This window comes from Ambystoma mexicanum, chromosome 3q, assembly GCF_040938575.1.
Source record: "Ambystoma mexicanum isolate Mex_15411 chromosome 3q, UKY_AmexF1_1, whole genome shotgun sequence".
NCBI lineage: Eukaryota > Metazoa > Chordata > Amphibia > Caudata > Ambystomatidae > Ambystoma > Ambystoma mexicanum.
In genome coordinates, this window is record NC_090926.1 from 1,038,585,328 (window position 1) to 1,038,601,068 (window position 15,741).

Below are 15,741 nucleotides of genomic sequence, written 5' to 3' on the forward strand. Positions count from 1 at the left end.
ATTTTTGGGACCAGCAGTACCTCATGTCTGGAGTGCGGTTTGTTTCCTCTGCTGTGCTTTTCGATATATATATATATATATATATATATATATATGATACATTACTCACCGTAATCGTATTTCTGATGCTTGTATCTGCTTAGATTCACATGCTGTGCATAGGCCGACATATTACAGTTGTTGTTTTGGAAACTCGAAAAGGGACGTCGACAGGGCGTGCCAGTAATACTATCCCTAGTGTGACGTCCCTTGTACCCATGATCCCTCACACGTTGTAGGTCCCTCAGATTGCTATTTTTCTGACATGAGGTAGCATGAGGTGTAGCGTGAGTACAGTTGTATCCAAGCAGATACTTTTAGACAAGCTCATAGACATCCATGCGCCTTGTCACAGAGGGGAAGAAGGGTGGGTCGCATGTGAATCTAAGCAGATACAAGCATCAGAAATACGATTACGGTGAGTAATGTATCCCTTCTGAGGCTTGTGGAATCTGCTTAGATCACATGCTGTGCATAGATTAGTGAGCAGTGGAAGAAGACGGAGGAGGTGGGATGTGAGAAGGTTCATGAGCAAATAAATGTCTTAGAACTGCTTGTCCCACTTGTGTATCTGTCTTGGAATGAGTATCAATGCAATAGTACTGAGTGAAAGTATGTATTGAGCTCCATGTAACTGCTTTGCAAATACTGTCTAAAGGGACATTTGCAATGAAAGCCAGAGTGGCTCCAGTACCTCTTGTGGAGTAGGCCCTTGGCGTAAAAGGCAGTGTTTTATCTGATAGGGAATAGCACAGCTGGATACATCTGACTATACACCTAGAGATGGCATTCTTAGCGATGCGGTCACCTTCTCTGCCTGGCGCTATGGAGACAAACAGTTGATCTGTTTTTCTTAGCGGTCTGGTCTTGTCTATGTAGTAGAGGACCGCTCTCCTCAGTTTTATCTCAGCAGAGCTTTTGGGCTCCTGGAAGAAAGCCGGTAGCTTAATAGACTGGTTTAGATGAAACTTGGAGATGAATTTAGGTGAAAACCTAGGGTGAGTACGTAAAACCAGTTTGTCCTTATGTGTAGTAAAGAAAGGATCCTGCACTGACAATGCTTGGATTTCACTAACCCTTCTTATGGAAGTGATAGCTACTACGAAGCCAGTTTTATAAGTCAGGTTTTTGAGAGTAGACTTGTGCATAGGCTCGAATGGGGGGCCCCATGAGCTTAGCGAGTACCACATCGAGGTCTCAACCTGGCGGTGGGTTAGAGATTGGAGGGTGAAGTCTCTTTACCCCTTCCATAAATGCTTTGATGACTCGTACCTTCCACCATGAGACTTTATTATGGGAAGTGGTGTAGGCTGAAAAGGCCGCCAGGTGGACTTTCAGGAAGCTGAACACTAACCCTGCATCTAGCAAGTTTAGCATATAGGTTAGAATGTTAGATGGAGTACAATCTATGGGGTTGATCTGTTTAGTATGGCACCAAATTACGAATCATCTCAATTCGTCAAAGCAACTGTGTCTAGTGTTTGGTTTTCTTGATTCCTTCAAGATATCCATGAATCTTTGCGGTAGATTGAGATGCACGAACTCTATGACTTCAGGAGCCATGCTGCCAAGTTCATTGAGTGTAGTTGCGGGTGCACTGTTAGTCCCTCGTGCTGGGTGAGTAGGTTGTACTGGCACGGGAGTTTGATGGGATCGCACATCGCCAGTTTGCACAGATGTGGGTACCACGGTTGTCTTGCCCACATACAAGAAACTAGGATAAGCATCATTGGTTCCTTGTGTAACTTGTTCACCACCTTCCTCATGAGAGGAGTTGGGGGGAAAGCGTAAGCAAATTTCCCTGACCAGTTCATCCATAGGGCGTTCCCCTTGGAGCCTGGCTGGGGGAACCTAGACGCGAAGTCTGGATATTGACTATTTTCGCTTGTGGTGAATAAGTCCGTAGTTGGGAAACCCCATTGAGAGAAGAGGTGTCTACGACTTCTTTGTGTAGACGCCACCCGTGTTCCTCTGGTAGGGGATCTCTGCTCAATGAGTCTACTAGAGTATTGAATTCCCCTGGAACATGTTGTGATGACAGGGACATTTTCCGTTTGAGTGCCCATTTCCAGATTTTTTGTGCAAGTCTGGATAGAGTTGGAGAACGTGTACCCCCCTATTTGTTGATATGAAACATTGCTGTAGTGCTGTCTGTTAGGATCTGTATCGACAGGTTTGTTAAATGGGGTTCAAATGCCTGAAGGGCTTTGAATACTGCTAGAAGTTCCAGTACATTGATGTGGTTCTGAGCTGCAGTGTGAGACCACAGACCCTGAGCTGTGTAGTGAAGGTAGTGAGCCCCCCACCCTGCCAGAGAGACGTCCATTGTGACCACTGCCTGTATCTGCGGGTCGTAGAAGGATTTCCCTTTCGTTAGGTTCTCTCTCGTCCACCAGCGAAGATTTTGTACAAGTGTTGGCGAAACGACCACTAGATTGTCCCACTGACCGCTTGCCTGAGACCACTGTTTCGCCAACCATTCCTGTATGGGACGCATGCGCAGGCGCGCGTGAGGAACCAGGTAAATGCAAGATGCCATCATGCCTATTAAACGCATTGCTTTGCGTACCCTTATCTGGCGGACGGCCTGATAATATGGTATTTGCAGTAACACATTCGTTACTCTTTCCTCTGAAGGAAAGACCAATCCTTCCTCTGTGTTTAAGACAGCTCCTAGGAACTGTTTTGAGGTGCATGGCACTAGGCTTCATTTCTTTTCGTTGATGGAGAAGCCCAATTGAAAGAGGAGGTTGATTGTTTGGATGTTTTGTCTGCAAATCAAAAGTGATTCCCCTGTTATGAGCCAGTGGTCCAGGTAAGGGTACACTGGGATTGCTCTCCTGCGCAGGTGCGCTGCCACTACCGCGAGTACCTTTGTGAATACTCTTGGAGCCAAGGCTATTCCAAAGGGTAGCACCTTAAATCGGTAGTGCTTGTTCGCTATCTTGAAATGCAAGCATCTTCTGTGCGCTGGGAACATTGAAATATGAAAATAGGCATCTTTCATTTCCAGTGTTGCCATATAATCCCCCTTTTTTAGTAGCAGGATTACCTCTTGTAGCATAGTCGTGCAGAACTTTTGTGGCTTGACATACTTTTTTGCAGGGTGTAAATTGAATACACGGCGCATTGTTAGATCTTTCTTTGGCACAAGGAAGTAAATTGAATAAATACCCTTGTTGACCTGGTTGGCTGGGACCACTTCTATGGTGTCCTTTAATAGAAGCGTAGTTATTTCTTCTAGAAGGATCCGCTGATGTTCTTCTGAGTGGACTTTCCGTTGTGGGGGGTGGTCGTGAGGACGTTGAAGTAGTTCTATGCAGTAGCCCCTGCTACCGTGGACAGCACCCATCTATCCAAGTTGATACCCTCCCATGCGTAGGTGAAGTTGGAGATGCATGGGAGGGTACCTAGAGTAGAATGTCACTTGCTCTGAGGTGGAGTACATATAAATAATGTTTTTGTTACTTACTCTCATATGTTCTTTGGTGTAATTCTTAATCACATTGTCTCTTCATCAAAATACACTACACTACTCAATTGTAACCAGCACCATCCATTGTGCTCATTGTTTACAAAACTGGATTTCTTATCCAGACTTTCCTTTATCACCCTTGTTTCACAATGTTACTCTTTGTTCCATTCTTTGCACCTTCAAATAACTTGTGCTTTTTGCTGCCTTAATATCCATTCATTTATTCATTCATGCATTAATTCATTCGTTTATTATTTGTTCTCCTTATTTACGTCAATCTTTTAGTTTTGAACTTCTAACTTCTGCGCTTTTATCCTTATCTATTTATGATTACCTTACATTAATTGGTCTAATTACAACACAACCCTCTCTATTTTTCATATTATAATCCCTTACATGTGTGGTACTTTTATTTTGTTTCCCTATTCGCTTCAATAGACCCATTTTATTAGAGCCTATGGTTCACAAGACACTTGGCACTCTCTCCAAGCCTTCCTGAAAATATGTTGAGTGCTGCCGCATTTTTATCATTCGCTCTAGGATTTCCCCTTCTCTATATTTTCATCCAGTATGTGGTGCTCATAAAAAAACACCACTTCATAATTTGTTTAGTCTTATCTAAATGTGTCGTCATCATTGACTACAATCAACCGAGACCCTTCTTTGAGAACTATCACTGTCCTCCATGCTCTACTCTTATATTCCATTCCTTTGAGCATTTTCATTTCCTTCCATACTGTGGCTGCTTTTAATTCTGTAGGGATAGCATGTCCCCCCACTTTGTCCATGGGTATATGTGATTTTGCACAGAGATTCATCAGGTATTCTCACCCTTTTCTCCACTAGGCCCGTTAGCCATGTTAATAGACTGTTCACCTCATGAATATAAAAACCTCCAACTCAACCGGAACATCTCGCAGAGCCACTTGCCCTGTGAGTGCCCGTATAAATTCGCCACATTTAAATAGTGTATTCAAAAAGCGGAACACATCATTCCTTGTTCAATAAATAATATCATCATATTACATTTTGCATTAAATCTGTTGCCAAAATATTGACTGGTGCCTGTTGCAAATATAACAAAAGATCAGTCATGTCACACCCTCCTATAGAGACTGGTACTTCATCAATAAAAATAAACTCACCTTGTGCCTTCAAAGAACCCTCAATCTACTGATAATTCCCACCATTGGAGGCCTTTGCTCTCATGTATATGGACGTGTAGCCTCAGTGTTTTCTAATCAAGCAAACGATTGTGCCTCCTACTGTCACATTTACCCTTGGCTTCTCTTGGGCGTCTAATATCATTAAAATTTCTGGACACATCAAGGCATCCTGTAAGCTGTCCTATTGTGGGTGCATGCATACCCCTATTCCTCCTTCCATAATGTCACCTTCTATCCTAGGGGTCAATATCTGTTCTGTTTTTACATATCTCTGAATCGTTACAACTGCCACTGCAGTGAATTCATTTGCACTTGGTCTAGCACCTGTACCTGTTGTACTCTCAGCGCTTGTGTTTGATACAATGTCTGATCCTGGGCGAACCCTTCCTTAACTTGTGATCTATATGCTGGAGGATAAGCTGTCCCCCCTGCGCACAATGTACCCTGCCATTCATATGTCTAATATACAGGAGGAGTGCTTTGACTATTCCCCCTTGGTTAAATTCTCCTTGCATATTCTGACTTGTGTTCTGCATATTCTGAACCCTGCTGTGTTTATTCAAAAAACCACCTCGTTCTCTATTTCCCAATTCTCTGGCTTGTAGCACAAACCCATTCCCTTCTTGGCCCACCTGGCTCTGATTATTCACCTGTGATGTACCCACTGCTTGCTGTATCCTCAATCCTTCTCCTCTTGTCAATACCGTCCCTTTCATGGCATATTCTGATAATTTTTTCTGAACTAACTTGACTTCCTCAAGTTTTTCACTAGCATCGTTTTTGTTGTTATTCTTCTCCTGTAATAGCCAACAGTAATGTACTGAAGTCAACTGTATCTCAGGCCACGGTTTGGCTTCCACTGCCACTTGCTTCTTAAGTGCCTCTGTACCTGCTCAGGCAATCCATGACATAAAATGTGATAAAATACTGCCACTGTTTTTACCTCTGCTTGTGCGCTTCAAGAGTTCAGTGCTCCTGAATATAAGCAAGCGGATCATCATCCCTTTTCATTTATAGTCTTCAATAAAATCTAACTTGTTTTTATATCATATTTTTAGCAAAACATAATATCCCACACTGGTGTTTCTAATAAAGCGAAAGCATCCTGTATGTATGTTTGTTCTCATTTCAGTATTAAATTCCCTCTTCTAAACTACCAGAGTGTGTTTTTTGTGTGCATTGAACCTGCAATCCATTGATTGCCTGTACTTCCACAAGATCATGTGTGTATGCGCGCCTTCTCCTATGTGCGTGTGTGTGTGTGTGTGTGTGTGCATGTATGTGTGTGTGCATGTATTTGTGTATGTGTGTGTGTGTGCATGTGCATGTGTGTGCATGCATGTGTGTACATATATGTGTGTGTGCATGTGTGTGCGCATGTTTGTATACGCGTGTATATGTGCATGTGTGTGTATGCGTGTGTGCGTGTGTGTGTGCATGTGTGTGTGTGCGTGTGTCCCACTCACCCTCTTTTTATAAGCATATCATGACAGAGATTCTAACCTTAATCATCTCTATTTCTTTTCCCAATAAATCAATTCATCACATATAATAATAATCCATGTTGTGCTACAAGAATATGTGCCAAGCCTCCCTCATTCCTCTTTATCAGTGCTCAGCCTATTTGTACTTATCCATAAATACATTTTCATTTAACAAACCCTGCAACAACAAACAACTAAATAGTAGACGCCATGCTCAGACCGCTTTAAATTTTTTGTGTTCTTTATATCTTGATCCCTAAAACTAGTACACATTATCTCCTACTTATTTACTGAAGTCCCACCTCAATACAACTGTTTAAATATATCATGTCCCTTGCCCATATTGTATATGACCTTAGTCCCAGTGCGCTTTGTGAGCACTTCGCCTCATTACCCACTACCTGCGTATTCTAAATACAGATTTTGCATCACTGCATACTTTTCCAATATTTTTTCCAAAAAGTGTTTTTGTGTCATTTATTCTTGCTATTCCCCATAAATATTAACTGTGCTTAGTTTAATGTCATCCACTGGTACATTAATATGCTTTTTACTGTAATTTGCACTCATAATTGGATTTTTACTCTTACCACCATGCTTCACAATTTGTGTGATCATGGAGATATATTGTGTTTCCTTTTCTCTTCCAAATGCCCCTATACTCTGCATTATATTGTACTGCATATCCCATTCCTTCTCTCTGTTTCCAGGTACCAATATCCTCATCATTCTGATCACCCACAGCACTCTCCTGTGCTTTCATTTGTAATCTGTCTTTCTTTTTCTAGCACACTGAAAACCTCTTTAGTGAAAACACCTTTACTCTTTCCCTCATCTGTGCAATTGGCCCATGCATGCCTTATAATATATACTCTTTCAAAAATGTCCCATAAAGCACAAACAAAAAACAGCTACTTGCACAACATAAAATATACAAATTAGGAGTGCTCTAGTGTGTGCCTAACAAAGAAACATCCAACACCAACCCCAAAATAACCTACCAATCCCCTTTACAATAGGAGGTGACCTGTGTGATCCTCAACAGTGACTCAATGAGGCCCCCCCGGCTCACACATATACAATAACCAGGTGTAGCCTCCAATACAAAAGCAATATATTCAAAACAAGGTGCAACCACATATAATTTTCCTGTCAATAACCAACAATTTCTACAAAATATACACCCTCGCTTGACTAAACAACCATGGGTTAAATTACCTCACAACATATTAATCCAATCCAGTGCCTCTCTTAGCATCTGGTTTTAATTAACCACGAACTAATGCCATGAAAAACTAATCATTATTATTTTTCTTTTTTCAAAGCTACACAAATTAATCACTAAACATGTTCCTTGCATATATATATGCATATTAGCTCTGGCCCTACTAATTGTCACTTGTTTGAATCATCTTTTCATGACTTTTATGTCTTTTCTTGTTATAATGTAAATACACATACATGTTTTCCTAATTTTTTGCCCATGGCTCCGCTAGTGATTCATGAAAAATAATTGTCAACAGCATATTGCTACTTGCAGACTGGTTCAACTGCATTAACTCACAGGACTATCCTTGTTTCTAACTGTAAAACAGCTCTGTTTCTTTCCTCCAACCATTAATCATGCTCTTGGCTCTACCAACTGTTATCCCTTAGCCTTGAACAAGAGCTTTAGCTACTCTTAGCAGCACGGATTTGAACATATTTAACTGGTGTAGGTCAGAGCTGGCTTTCCGCCAACTACGCACATCACATATGAAAAAATAGCTTATCTCTCTGCCGTAATGTATTTTTTCAAAATGCTGTATCTCATTTTACCTTCATTTTCTGCTGGAGGAAGGGAATCTGGTGTTGGTTTTTAGTGTCAATTTGATTTAAAACTCTTTTTTATCCCTTCTTTGTAACTGTGTAGTTCCCTGTCTGAAGCAAGATTAATTTCACTCACATGTCATGCCTTATGTTGCCTTCGTTTACATGATGCGCCTTTTGGATTTTTATCATTGAAAGCTTTTTGGCTCACTAAGACTTTCAGTATTGCAGGTATATAAAAATTAACCCTCTAGCTGCTTCAACTCACTTGCCTCAAGTGGTGCAAAATAATCACAATTTTGAATGCATTTATTATTTTCCCTGGTTTTTTCTCCATAACATTTCAAACAGCAAATATTGAGACCGCTTATCAGTGGTTTGCTCAACTCTATGCCTATTTCACTGTTCTCCGTCTATCGCTGGGTGGTGCAAATCACCTCCCTTAAATAAATAATGTAATTTCTTGACTTGTCTTCAACTTTTTACACCTCATTTGTTGTTCTTAGGCACCTCAATTTTAAAACAAACACATAACAGACAGACTAGTCAACTTTCACATGGATCCTCAGCGCTCCTCGCTTATCTCTGCCCCTAAATATAACCAGATAGGGGTTTGAGTCATTCCCTATCATAAACCTGTTTATATGCCGCGTAATATACCCCAATTGGGGTTTTGAAATGACTCCTTCTAAACCTGCTTTGAGGTACGAAACTGGGCTCACAAAGCGCTCTTTGTTTTCTTTTAAACAACCCACGTTACTTTTCTATGTTACTACAATCCCATTAATATATACATAACATATTATTTTTTCCTTCTTTGCCTTTGTCCCCTTTCGAAACATACTATAATGTCAAAGTGTGCCATGCCATGCTGACAGCCATAGCGAGACTTCCCCTGACAAATTATGGCACGCGGCAGATTCACTTACCCTGTCACTTCTCCTGGGCCTCTCTCCATCTCTGTCAGCATGTCAGCATAAATCTGGGTTATTTCCCCTGGAAATATATTTCAGGGTCCATTCAAATGTGGTCACCATCTGTAAAGGGGGACCCTCTACTCATCAGCCTTGACATCTGTGGAATCTGACACTGGAGACAGGACAAAGAAGGATGGAAGCCAGGGTGCAAATTACAGCCATCTTTAATACAGATTCAAGAGACAAACTGTGAGGCACCCAGATCTGCTTCAATCAGCTTGCTTTTATATGCTTTTTTCCAATGAAATAACGCTTTAATATAAGCCCTCCTTGTCTTTGCTTGGTTGGCTTGCTTGTCCATCACAAAGCCCTCATTAACTAATTTTGGCAAGCACCGGTTGACTGACACATAGACTGATAAACTCATGCTAGACTCAGCCGGACACCATTACACATCCTTTATCGCCTGCCAAGAACCAGATCTTATCTACTTCTCGAGGCACTGCCAAATTTACTTGGCAGCTTATACTGTGGAAAATCTTCATGAGCTCATCTATTTGTTGCTAAGTAGCAGCTGTTCTGTCTAATTGGTAGCTTTCCCATACACTTATCTGAGTTGCTATCAATCATGTCTGCTTTTCGTGCAAACATTTCTAAATATACCATGCCAGATGTACTTTATCTCACAATGAACTGCTGCCAAACAATTATTCACTCTCAGAGTGATTCAGCTTTTTTTTTGATCCCAAAGCCATTTTGGCATCCATTTTAGAATCTATCCCAGTCTATTCAGCCTAGATGTTCGGCTACCAAACAGCGAACCAATCTTCTTTCGTACATAACTAATTTTCTATCCAGTTTCCAGAATATATTTTTAGATATGTATGATGTGCGTGTAATACCTGAGATACCCATATAAAAAAATGAATGAGCAAGGTCAGGTCAATCTCTGCTGAAGAGTAACCACTGCTCCACTCTGAGAGGGTGGCCCCTTGTGTGGGTGGTCACAGAATTCTCATGAAACTGTTCTTCTGCACAAAAGGGTTTTATTTTGAAGTGCAGTGGTGTAGTAATACACTGGTATTTTTCAAAAAACATAGGACATTCACATTTGAGGACATACAAAGTGTAGTACCTAAGTACGAATTATCAAGTAGTCAATATTTGAGACATCTACTTGTACAGTTTGTTCATTCTCTATAGGTTCCTTGGGAAGGAAGCTTAGAGAATTCAGTGTAATCATAAATAGGTATATAATAATACATGTCAACACGATAGTGTTTCGGCCATTTTGTGTGGAGCTAGGTGAGCTCAAATGGTGTAGGCCTTCATCAGGACAGGAGTGTCTTTATGAGTGGAGGGTCCTATGTGGTCGAATCAAAGGAGCTTAGTGGCTCGGATTAAGAGGTGGAAGGATCCACTTCTTTAGGATGCAGTCATCATCTTGTCAACAGGCGTGGTCACGTCTATTGTCAGTGCATTCAGCTGCCAAGATCGTTGAAGCAGCAGTGTGACATCTCGGATGTTGAGGATGCAAGACTCCACGCAAAATGGCTGAAACACTGTCGTGTTGACATGTATTATATGTTGTTGTTCAACTCTTGATTGTGCCCACACTCTATGGGCCCCCCACCTATTTATGATTTCCCTGAATTTACTAAGCTTCCTTCCCAAGGAACCTATAGAGAATGAACAAACTGTACAAGTAGATGTCTCAAATATTGACTACTTGATCATTCGTACTTAGGTACTACACTTTGTATGTCCTCAAATCTGAATGTCCCATGTTTTTTGAAAAATACCAGTGTATTACTACACCACTGCACTTCAAAATAAAACCCTTTTGTGCAGAAGAACAGTTTCATGAGAATTCTTTGACCACCCACACAAGGGGTCACCCATTCAGGGGGTAGCATTGGTTACTCTTCAGCAGAGATTGACCTGACCTTTCTCATTTGTTTTTTGATATTATTTTACCAACCTGGGCAGAGCAAGGCAGTAACCAGGTACCCTTCAGAATACTATACCTGAGACACCCTCCACTACGTGGGTCATTCTGACCCCAAAATATATGTCTCCCTATATGCACTCTTTATCTTCAAAAAGCACTACAATTCAGATTTCTGCAATGCTGGAACCATTGATAAACCTATCATGTTATGTGTATTCATTTTGAGGGGAGGGTCTAGTACCTCTCTACACTTTTCCTTGGTTACCTGCACATTGCAGTTGATGGTCACTGAGCCACCTCAAATGCACTCCCTTCTCAACTTGAGAGACGGTTTGTTTTTCCTTTCAGGGTTTTGGATCGATCTAGAGAGAGCTTCAAACATGCCCCTCAAGCAGATCCCATTTCATTCATTCAACAGTAATACACCATTTTCTTATGCTGTTTCACTTAAGCCAACATTATCACAAAACTGATAGGATACAATGTTGTAGTCCACTGCAAGCCTGAACCTTTTGTAGATTGAGAAGGTTTTAATTTACCAACAGAGTTCCCATCACACGTTGTGGGAATTGGAGACCTGACCACTGGACAAGCAGGGGCCGCGAGGGAGGACTGGTAACCATGGTGGTGGATATGCCAAATTAAGCCTTCGTAGGCCCCCATCAGCCCAAAGCGAGGTGAGATGCACTCACCAGCATCAGATGCCAACCACGCCTCAATTACCAAACACAGGTGCGGCTTCTTCTAAGAGCCAAGCCCAGGGGGAGCCCTGTACAACCCAGGGGAACTAGACAGCCAGTGTGGGGTGATTGAGAAAGTTGTGACAGGCAGTTAGAGTGTTGGAGAGTGAAACAAGATCATTTAGGAGGCATTGAAGGCAAACGGCAGAGAAGGAAGTATTAAAAGCAGAGGAGCAGATGGTAACAGCTGTGGAAGAAGTAGTTATAAGAAGAGGTGAGGAGCAGGAAGAGGGACTAAGACCTGAGGAGGAGGTTATGTCTGGAGGAGCAGGAGGAGGTAATACGATCTGAGAAAGTGGTGAAAGGAGGCTAGAAGAAGAGTAGATAGTGCAACCAAGGAGCGGAGACCCCACAATTTGTAGGAGAGGCACCAACCCTGGGGATGAGCAGAGAGCTGGGTAGTAGAGGGAACTATTTTTGGCTCCATCTCTCCCAGCTGAGAAGTTACATTTGTACCACCAGTCGATCAACCTAAGTAACCAGCAAACCCAGAAAAGCTTGCAGAACAAGGACTGTCAGCTTGGTTTGGGACCCCCAAGAAGCCCCCAAGAGACTTTCAAGGTTTCGGAATCTCCTGGGAAACCTGCAAAACCACTGGGAGGTGAGACAATATCGCACCCAGTGTGAGAGACTTGCTTTTAATTTCTTCATTAGTCTGTTGCTTTCAACAGACTAATTTCTGAATCAATAAAGCCTGTGAACTACACTGACCAAGTCCAGTCTTTTGTGCATTGCACATAGGCCTGCTGACAGCACTTACACCTACAAGTAAATCAAAAAGTAACGCATAGGAATGTCAGTGTTCAGAAGCACTGAAATATTTTTACAATTTTGAGAGGGTAACTGTGATAACCAAAAGTTTACATTGATTTGCATTTGAGTGTGTGATAGAAAGGAGGGGAGAAGCACTCATCAGAAGTATGCCCTCCTACATAATGAGGTAGAACACCCATAGAAGCCCCACCTACTACAACATACTGTTGGGTGTTCTGACCCACGTTTGGACTATTATGCTGCAACACTTGGTGCTGTGGGCTTAGGAAATCCAAGAGGGCGGAAAAGCCCACATTTGCGTCAGAATCCTGGAGAACTGTGCAGTGGCGCACACCAAAATGTTCCCCTGACCTGCCACCCACCAGTGCGAGCATGATGGGCCAGGAGTGCCATGGGTGAAATGTGTGCCAAAGGAAAAACAGCAGTGCCGGTTAGCTCAGAAAACGCTTTACAATCAACTTTGTTTCTCTGAAATGCAAGCTAAAAATGCCTATTTTAAACATTGCAAGATATTCAAAAATCTCAATGAACACCAGCAGACATTTGGCAGAAGGCAGACTTGTGTGCATGCAAAATCTGGAAAGAGAAAGAGCCAAAAATAATGTTCATAATGAAACTGGCTGAGCTGTGGATGTCAGCAGCTGAAGTGAAATTGGACTAAAGCCACTAAAATCAAAATGTTTAAAATACATGAGTGACCTACTGTTGAGTGTCACATAGTTTGCAACTGTTAAATGTCATAGTTTTGAACTTAGAATCAGCGTTCTAGCTGCATGTGTAAAAATTGTAAGTTTGTTTTAAATGAAGAAAAACTGGGAACAAAAGTGACATTTGGCTGAAGCCTGGCTTGAAGAGATTGAATTCTGCCTGGCAACTACCCCCGACAGGAGTTGAAACTTGCTCAGCCACTCTTCCCAGGCCTGGCCTGCATTCTCCTGCCCTCGCCAAAGGGAGATGACACCTCTCTGATTGGATTAGGGGAGGGGCACCTGGGGACTGTGGGAAACTGAACAAAGCACTGTCTTGGGCTCAGGCAAATGTTATATTGGGGGAGGTCGTAAAATAGCTTCCTCTTGGGAGAAGTGGGAAGAGAAGTGCCACTGTGAGCAAGCTGAGCTTGGGGGAAGTGAATAAACCAGAAATTCCACCATGTGCTTTGGAAAACCACACCCCTTTGGGGCCAGAGCATAATTTTAAAAAGATGGATAATTCATAGTGCGGACTTGTACAAATTATATAGATAATATTATCATTCTTGTGATTTTTCTGTGCACATTTTAAGAGGTGTTAGAACTCTGTACTATGTTCTGAGGCAAAACCCCATGAATTATGGAGATTGCAGACACGGGGTTCACGCTCGAAAAATGAAAATTTACTGGAATATGTGTAGAAAGGCGGTGTACATTTGTGCCATTTTTGGTAAATGTCCGATATTGGTAAACCAACTAAAAACGAAAATAAGTTGTCATTTTTGAATGCAAGCTCTTAGGAAGATCAGAGTTGAACAAGAATGTACCTTAAGTCATCTGCAATCTGTACGTGTAATGTCAACCACTTGTGTATCTGGGAAATATGTTTAGTTATGAAAAGGATTTTCTAAGGTAAAAGCAAAGGGGCGTTTCTTCAATAGACTGTAAGACTCTGACTCACTCTGACTCACTGCTCCCTTCTCAAATCAGGTCAAAGAGAAATCCTTGACCTATCAAATCGTGAGTGGGTTGGGCAAAGAAAGTTAGCATCCACACCCATTTTCAAAAGACATAAAAAGAGCCACTGGAAGCCAGACAGGAGATTCACTTTCCACTTTCTTGCGGGACGCTTTGCCGGGAGACTCCAGACTTCAAATCCATCAATCTCCAGAGACTACAGAACTTTGAATCAAGAAGGCCTACTGCAAGCAAAAGTATTCTCAGCAGGCCTCAACATCATTTGCAAACTATTCAACAGCCGGGCAAGCTGTTTGAATTCTTTGCCAAGAACTTTTGCCAGAACCAGTAGCAGACCCAGAAAGCAGTGCTGTATCCAGAGAGACCAGAGATCCAGAGATACCAGACCCAGACCAGATCGCTGTGCAGTGCTGAGAGCTGACCCAGATCGCTGTGCGCAGAACCAGTACCCAGTGGCGAGAGAACCGCAGCCAATCCTGACCCGATCCGTGACGAAGTCGCATTCCTGTCCAAAATATAGTGTGAGTACTCAGCCAGAACTGTGTAAAACCAATCTCTTAGTTTAAAATAATGTAATTCAAACTATTTTAACCTATTGAGAACTGCATCATAGAAATTGTGTCCCTCCTGTTGATTCAAAGCTGCAAAACTGTCATCTGTCATTCTGAGCTTTACTTTTATTTTGAGAATCTACCTTCACAAAATCGTCCGTATCTCTTGAACTGTTTGTGATAAAAGCGTGATTTAACTTTTATTGTAAAGCTGAGATTCTAAGCTCTCCAACAAGCTCTAAACTGACTCCTTATACTTCCTCCATAATTGCGCTCGATGCAATTTGACATTTTACTTCATACCAGCCACGTGTAACAACAATTGTCTTTTGCTTCCATTACGGAATTCCGTTTTCAACCTGGTAACCATCCCTGAATCATTGATAGGGCTGCCCTGAACTGATTTAAAGTATCTCTCACTCACCCTGAACCTCTAGAGGGAATAAAAATCATTTTTAGCATATTTTTCCCTTCTTTGCATACCACCTTTCAAGTACTTTGCCTGCGTTTAAAATCACCCCTGTTTCTCTAGGCTTGCTGGGGGGGAATTGGAACTTTGTATTGCATTTTTGTTGGTATTCTTGAAGACTGTGTGCTCTCCTTCCATTTCCTTATATTGCATAAAGGGGGAGAGTGAATTGTCAAAAGAAAAAGCGATCACATTATCTCTTGTGAAATCATATCAAATTATTTCTGTGTTGCATTCTGTCCCACCTTGCATTTCCTTGAACCATATGAAGCATTCTCTGCTACCTTAGTCCTGTGTTCTTATTCATAAGTAACCAAGAACTGTGCTACTGTAGGATTACCTATTGCTGATTACTTCTCATATTCACAAGTGTGCTATCAATTATCAATTTATTTATAAAAGTGTGATATATACCTATTGTTTAATTTTTCAAATAAACCTTTTTAATTTGCAAAACAAACCTACTTCTTGGCTCAGTGGGGTCAGGGGGATGCTAAGAGAGGGGCGTTATACAAGGGTTCATCATCCAGATTATAACTTGTCATAAAAATATATAAATAAGGGCTTCCCTTGAGCAATCCCAGACAATGCACTGACTTAGTGGGAATGCTTGATTGGAGTCATTAACAATACAGAACAACACTCATTTGTCATGATGCTTACGTTTCCTCATCTGTGTACGTGCTTCCCAACTGTGGT